Source organism: Caloenas nicobarica, chromosome 7 (assembly GCF_036013445.1).
Source record: "Caloenas nicobarica isolate bCalNic1 chromosome 7, bCalNic1.hap1, whole genome shotgun sequence".
Taxonomy (NCBI): domain Eukaryota; kingdom Metazoa; phylum Chordata; class Aves; order Columbiformes; family Columbidae; genus Caloenas; species Caloenas nicobarica.
Genome location: NC_088251.1, coordinates 7,544,558 through 7,551,933, shown reverse-complemented (window position 1 = coordinate 7,551,933; position 7,376 = coordinate 7,544,558). Strand labels below are relative to the sequence as shown.

Sequence of the window (7,376 nt, the reverse complement as noted above, 5' to 3'; positions counted from 1 at the left end):
AACCCATTTGTTTTTCTTCTTTCTTGTTTTTGTTTTTTTTTTTTAAATTTTTTTAACGTGCGTGCCACCTCCCAAGATGGAGCGCGATTGGGGCTGCGAGTCCCCGGCAGACACAGTGATGGGCTCCTGCCTCTCTCCGCCCGGGCTCGCCGGCAGCCCACGATTCCTCACCGGCCCGCAGCGCGGCCAGAAGAAGCCAAAGACAGTGAAGAACACAACTCACAGCACCTCGTAAAAAGCTTGGGCTTGGGTTTTGTTCAGCTGTGGGGAAACTGGGAAAGAAAAGATAAATGTTAGCCTGAGCTCGTAATTTTTCCTTTATCCCGTTATAGAGTAAGAGTAAAAAGCACGTTTATTTTACGACAAGAAAAGAAGAAAAATAAGAAAAAAAATAGTGCAGGAAATGAGGCAAATACAGAAAACGAGAAATACTACTTTAACATGCTCTTTGACGTCCGAAACGAATTAATTTATCTTAAGTAAACACGATTTTGGAGAGATTTGCGAACCTCTACGGGACATTTTATTGACTCAATAATGTGCCCCGCACGTGGAAGCACAACTAAAATCGTTTCAGGTGACCGTAGTCTGTTCTTCGAAAGTATTGCGTAGCATCTAAAAACCCACTTTGATATTAAGCAGCTTAGAAGCCCTGAACAATTTAAAGGAAGATTTTTTTTTTTTAATTAACTGAGACATTTGACAGGTTTTAAAATCTCTCCCCGTAGCGGACGGCCGAATTTTACCTTCATCGAGAGACGTTTTTGCGCGATTTGCTTTTGCCTTTTTGCGCAGCCGGTGTCAGGGTTTGTTTCTGAAAGGCAAATACCAAACAAATATTTTTTTTTCCCCATTTTATCGAAACTTGTTTTCTACTCCGTCGTCGACCGTCTTTAGGTACCACAGCAGCACAGGGAGCGCGTCAGGGAATAGCCGAACGGAATAACCAAGTATCGTTCTGGTAAAGGAAGGAAACTTCAAATACAGTAAATCAAATCGAGCCATCAGATGTTGCAGATAATGTTTTATTTGTGCCAATTTAAGAGATCGATCGTGCCGGCCCCGAGGGCCATGCCGGCCGGGAGCGCAGCCCCACAGCCCGGGCGCTTCCCCGGCGGCTGGGCCGGCCGGTCTCCAGCACCGGCTGGTACCTGAAAACGGCCTTTTGTTTCCAGGATCTCAGACAGGAGCCTCACCGACCTTATTTGTTATTTTATGGGTGGTTTGGAAACCCAGATTCAAGCGTTAATTCCGTTCTCCGGAGGCGCTGGACCGCAGCCTCTCCCCAACCCCGGTTTTGTGACTCCTTTCGCGGGGCGGGCAGGCGTTACAACGAGAGGACCCCGCAACAGACATCCACATCAGCCCCCCACGCAGGACCTGGCCCGGTTCTGTCTCTCCCTCTTCGCCGCGCTGCCGGCGGTGGAGCCGCCGCTTCCCAGCCAGCGGCTGACGGCCGACGGGACGCGGTCAAGCGGGGCGTTTTGCTTTGATTTATTCTCTTTATTTTCTCCCCAGGCTCGGGCAGGCATCCCTTGGATTTGCGGACCTGGCCGGACACATGCCGGGGCCTGGCCGCGGGTGCCCTCGCTGCGCGGGGGGAGCATCCCTGGGTGCCGGTGTCGCCAAGGCCACCCTCGGTCTGTGCCTCTCCTCGGACAACCCTCGGTAAAACCAGCAGCAACGTCAAGAGGCAGCAAACCCACCCTTGCGCCCTTTTCCAGCCCTCTCAACTGGAAATCTCCAACTGGGGCACCCCAACTGGGGAACCCCGGCTCTTGCGAGGGGGAAGGTCGGTCCCGGAGCCGCACCACTGCCCTCCGGGACCAGCCGGCGGTTCGGGGGTGTCCCTCTCGGTGTGTTTAGACCAGGCAGCGGCCCCTTCCAAGGGTCCCCGGCTCCTCGGGGACGCCGGGCGAGAGCTGCGGAGCCGGCACCTTCCTCGATCCCCCCTCACGCGTCTCCATCACCCCCGCCGCAGCGGCGACAGTCGTGCTGCTACTACCTGTTCTCACCCTCTCTGCTTCCCTCGACGTCCCTCCGAGCTCTGCTCACCCCGGCGTTGGCCGCTCCCCCGGGGCCGGCCGAGGGGCAGAGCCCGGCGCCCCCGCCGCAGCCGGGCTGGCGATGGGCCCCTCGGCGGCAGCTGCGGGCTGGGGACGGCACCGGCACCTTCTCCCTACGCCAGCCGCATTTGCCCTTTAGGGCAGAGCGAGGGTCCTTCCCTCACCTCTCAGGTCGGCATCTGCAGGTCTCTAGTTGCTGGGAACGCCTAAACGCAGGAAGAGCCTCTTTCTCCCCATTAAACGCGCTCTGGGGGTGGGGGAAGGAGGCCCTTCCAGGAGGGATGAAGATTGCGAAGCCCAGGGATCCAGCAGTCGGTTCCTTGGGTAGAGTAGAACATTTTGCCCCACACAGCCCTCATCCCCAGCAATTAGGGTACCACCCTGCATTTTGCCCTGACTGGAGAGGTGGGTTTGCCATCTCACTCCTTGTAGCAGAAACAGCCCCCTCGACCTCCTCCAGCCAGGCTTGACATTTCCCTGGCATAGACCCCCTAGATCGATAGTTTTGCTCCTGTTAAAGTCACAGCCATTGGAGAAGTGGAAAGTTTCCTTCATAACTTCATGGGGGCACTAGCGAGATTCAGTGACAGCTTGAAGGAGATGGATCCCTCTTGTCCCCACCCAAGGGGACATGGAGATGTAAGCACAGCCAAGGGCAGGCCTTTCTCACGGCTCGGCAGCTGTGCCCTCCCAGCCCATCCACCGGGCTCTGCAGGGAAACAGCATCTTTCCTCCCAGGAGGGAGCACCACCCTGCCTTGCATATCTTGGCATGGATATGTGTACATGGAAGAGTTCAGTCCTTCAAATAACTGTCTGACCTAACCCCCCCATCCCCATCCCAGTCGTTGGGATGTCCTGGTGTCTTCCAATCCTTATTATACTCTTTGATCCATGTTTGTCCAGACAAGCCTGCAAGTTCAGATGCTATTTGGAGGGGAAGAAACAGGCTTTACCCTCTGGACCCCAGTGACTTTCCTTGTTGGGAAAGGATCAATAAGGCACCTGCTGTGGCTGCCGGTTGCTCAGAGCTCTGTATCCCAAGTGCCTGTTAGAGTTCTCCAGAGCAGAAACCTCGGCAGAAAAGCTCTCAGAGACCTTCACTTCATTCCTTACCAGGAGGGGTAGCTCCCTCCCTTCCTTCCCCAGTGGATTCTGAATGACAAGGATGACAGGAGGAACTGGGCTAATTCTCCACCCTTTACCTGTCAAAGTATCCACAACCCTTCCCAGGCCTTCCCACTATTGGGACATGTTGCGATGTTTCACTGCCTGGAGCTGTGCCTGGCTCTGGAAGGAGCCCTCTGGGATCTAGTGGCAATCCTCGCTGTGATTTCCATGCCCAGCAGTTAAGCCACTGTGGGCCACCTCAACGAGTGCATGAGAAACCTGGCTGATGCTGTAGGGAAAGCCCATGCCAGGTATTTGCGAGCAGTCTGAGTGCACAAGTGTGCTGGAACTTAAAAGAAGGCTTGAAAGAAAAAATAAGGTTGAGACGGGAGCATGGTTTATGGACTCAGGCGATCATTCACCACGGTAATTTATTACTGCGAATGCCTCTATTCTTATAGGTGAGAGAGGATGCTGCAGGTGCAGTAACAGCACAGACCTGCAGAATCTTTCAGCCATTTGAAACGCAGCATTTCCTGGAAACTGCTGCTGCTCGCACCACTTGGCTCGGGCATCTCTCCTTTCCTTGCATCTAACATTCATAAAGACATAGGAAAGAAAAAGGCTTGTGAGGGCATGGAGTTCTATCATGCCCATCACAGATGACTGCCTCATTGGTACTTAGTTTATATGAAGTCACTGTATGTGGATTCAACCATGCCTACTGCACACACAATGCACCCTACAAAACACCTTCTCACACGGGGTGGCGAACCAGAACTCTCTTGTAAAAGAGGCCAAAACACAAAAAACATTTCAGGAAAAGCAAAGAAGGGACTAAAGAAATCGCCAGTATAAGAGGGATTTGTTAAGGCACCATTCCCAGAAGAGCTTGGGTAACTGCCTGAAGAATGGAGAAACCAAACCCAACTGCCTTTCACCTCCTCCCAAAAAGCCCGTGAGCCCTTGCCAGTCTTACCTAAGGGAAAATTTCTTCCTCACACCAGCTCTGGTGAGTCCACTGGTACCATGACATTATGTGAAATGCATTGGTCATAGTTGTTCTTTATCCATACGATTAAGCACTGATTCCTAAACTTATCCAAGGGAATATAGTTGAGGGAAAGAGCTTGATCGAGAGCAAGCTAACCTCCACCTGCTCTATTAGGCAGACTGGTATTTTTTACCAAGCATCAACAGGTTGAGAAATAAAATGCATATCAGTGCAGGCTTTAGAGAACTGTATTTAGATTTACAAACAACATTGTAACAGGATCAACAGGCTATAATTAGAATTTAATAATCCAAGTGGAGGAGTAATATGCCCGCTGGTTGAAAAATTGGAGCCTTTCTTTTGCAGTTCTGAACATTCAGCTCCGCAGATTGGACTCCAACTTGCTTGACACAATTACTGTCCTAGTGAGGCAAACATATTACAAATAAGAACAATAAGATCAACAATAGTCTAAGTCTAATACCATAAACAAAGGGAATAATCGGAACACCTCCTGCCCCAGCACAATCTGCACAACTGGGACAACCAATTAGCATGGTTATTGGAAAAATATGCAAGAAAATTTTATATGTTACAGACTTTTGAAAATACTTTAAGGCTGGCAAATATGCTAAAGGCAATGCTGTTGGATGAATGATGTCTATTAGATTCAGTCTTTGTGGTTATTTCTAAAGTCCACCAGAGCCAGGAGTGACGCTCAGCAAAGTTGATGAAGGAGGGAAAAAAGACTGGTTGTAAGCCAGATTCCCCTCACATTATGTTCGAAGTATTTAGTATGAGGCGTGTAGCTAAACAAAAGATTAATCTGAGGGAATCAACACACTTGCCAAAATGCATACAGCCCCTAGGATATGTTGGTATCACAACTGGTAGGATGTGGGCACAAAGCAGACCCCTGGCAAAGCTCCTGCCATGGACTAACCATGGAATGTTGCAGGTCAGGCCATTTTCCAGTCCCCAATATTAAAATAAGACCTTGCTTCTCATTTTGCTTGCTAAGAACATGTCAAAAGAGATTACTCTGAGCAAGGGGAGGGACTACAGAAAGAACTGAGAAAAAGTTTTCCTTCTCCCTACTTTCTGCCACAATAATAGATATATTTTCACATTTTACTTAGAACAGGTGGAGAATCCTATTTTAAAACTTCTGCCAAAATCCAAAGAATAGTTCTAGGGGTATTATACCTGTCTGAAAATAAACGGTGCACTATTATCTTTCATTTCCCACAGGCTTATTTCCACAGGACAGAAATAATCTGGAACAGGATCTGGCCTGTGATTGGTGATTGGTGATTGACAGAGATACCCCAAGTAAAAAATTCAGCTGAGAGGGTGTGATCAACAAATCTTTAATGAAACCCTTGACAGAAAGTATATATTCTGCAGTCTATTTTAAAATTGTAACTTGATTTCTTTACATGCACTGCCACATATTTGGCTTCTTGAAGTACTTAGAGATTGACATGGAAGTAATGATGTTGGGAAGTGTTTAAAGAGACTCCAAGGTGAAAGTCTATGCGTATCCTATTACCAGGTGACTGGGTGACTAACCCAGATATCGTATGGAGATGAATGTTATCTATCGGTAGGGCTCTGAGCCCTTCAAGCCTGTCAGAAATGCCTGCACTGTCCCTGGGTGCTGGTATGTGCCCTCAGCCTGATGAGCTGGCTAAAAGATGTGTAAAAATCAGCTGATGTGAAGAAAGCCAAATGAGGGTGTTTCTGAAGAAATTCAGGTGTGGTGCTTATTGCATCAAGTACGCATGACATCCTATAATTTTGCAACAGGCCTGGGAGCTGGTGTTTTAATTGAGGGTGTGAGAGTTTGAGGGGAACAGCTGAGTCTGTTTAGCTCCTGCCTCCTGGGGGCAACCTGGATTGCACCAGTTCTCACGTGTCTTTTAGGAGACAGCTGTGGTCCCACTCAGGTACCTTGTAGTGGAGATCCCTTAGAGCTCATTATCTTTGCATGTGCAGAGCTGAAATTCTCACCCTCAAAGATGCCCCATGTTTTGCTGTCAGGGGTACCTGGGTGAGACACGCCACAGCAGTTTGTTACAGCAGCTGCCAAGTCCTTTCCTCACCAAAACAGAAGAAGAAGTGGAGAAGCTCTCCAGCACTGGCACCTAATGCAGGTCCTGCCCAGCTCTGAGTGACAGGGAGGGAGCTCTGGGTAATGTCCTGTGTGACAGAGGGGACAGCTGGTGGTAAGGCTGGGAGAGCACATGCTCCTAAGTTGGGCAAGGGGAGGTAGAGCTTGTCATGATGTCTCTGTCCTGCTTTCGTCTCCTACCAGCCTAGAAATCAGACAAGAGTGAATGAAATATGGCTGGGATTCAGGGGAAAGAATAATGTTATCTCAGGTTCTTGCTTTTTATGGTTAAAATGACACTCCTCAAACTAGCTAGATGGCTGCAGGCTGGCTATAGGGAGAGTCAGTATCTGCCATAGTTACACTTGCAAAATGTAGTTTCTCTGAAGATTTCATTTCTTGCTCTCTCTCCCTTGCCTGCAAAAGCAAGGGCTGCACTTTTGGTGTTGTGCTACAAACATGAGCTCTCAAAAAGGAGCCAAAGTGCCCAGGAAAGCAATGGTAAGCATACATATGGTACAGTGCTACATGGCCACAGTGTACCTGTGGGCTGGTGTCTGCATTATCCTCTTGCTACAGTTCACAGCAGCTGAAGATTGAGTCCTTCAGAACATGTATCTGGTCAACTGACCCAGCATTGTCAGGCCTTTAAATATTAATCCATAAGGTAACATGTAAGTGGAGGTAACACATGATTGTGTGCATGTTTGTTTGTATTTGTTGCCAGGAATTCACCAGCAAAATCGTAGCAGCCAACTGCTAGTGGCCCTGCTGCATTTACTGACTTGTTTTCCAAAGAAGGACGTTTATAGACAGTCACAACCCGTGAACGTGTATTTGAACACAGACACGCTACAGAGGCTGAGCGAACCGGGTGTCAACTGCCGAAACTTCCCTGCAAAAACATCGCCTTGTCCCACCCCAGCCTGGCTTCCTAACTGTCCCCAAGCTCGCTATTTAGAGGAGATGATCACTTGGAGTTCTCCAAACTCTCAGGAGGAAGTGGGATGCTCAGCATCCTCCTGGCCCGCGGCCGGGGGCGCTCCTGGCTGCTCTGCGCCGGGCGACGGCTGTTTCCCACACCCGGCCGGGCT

At 49.6% G+C, this 7,376-nt stretch overlaps 1 long non-coding RNA gene across 1 annotated transcript; it reads right to left on the bottom strand.

Annotated features, from left to right (window-relative positions):
- Nucleotides 1–215: 215 nt before the first annotated feature.
- On the bottom strand, nucleotides 216–4,241 carry LOC135990690 (uncharacterized). The gene is made up of 3 exons (XR_010606448.1): nucleotides 4,155–4,241; nucleotides 747–814; nucleotides 216–272 (listed from the first exon to the last, which is right to left on the bottom strand). It is a non-coding gene; the product is annotated as an uncharacterized LOC135990690 (long non-coding RNA).
- Nucleotides 4,242–7,376: the final 3,135 nt, after the last annotated feature.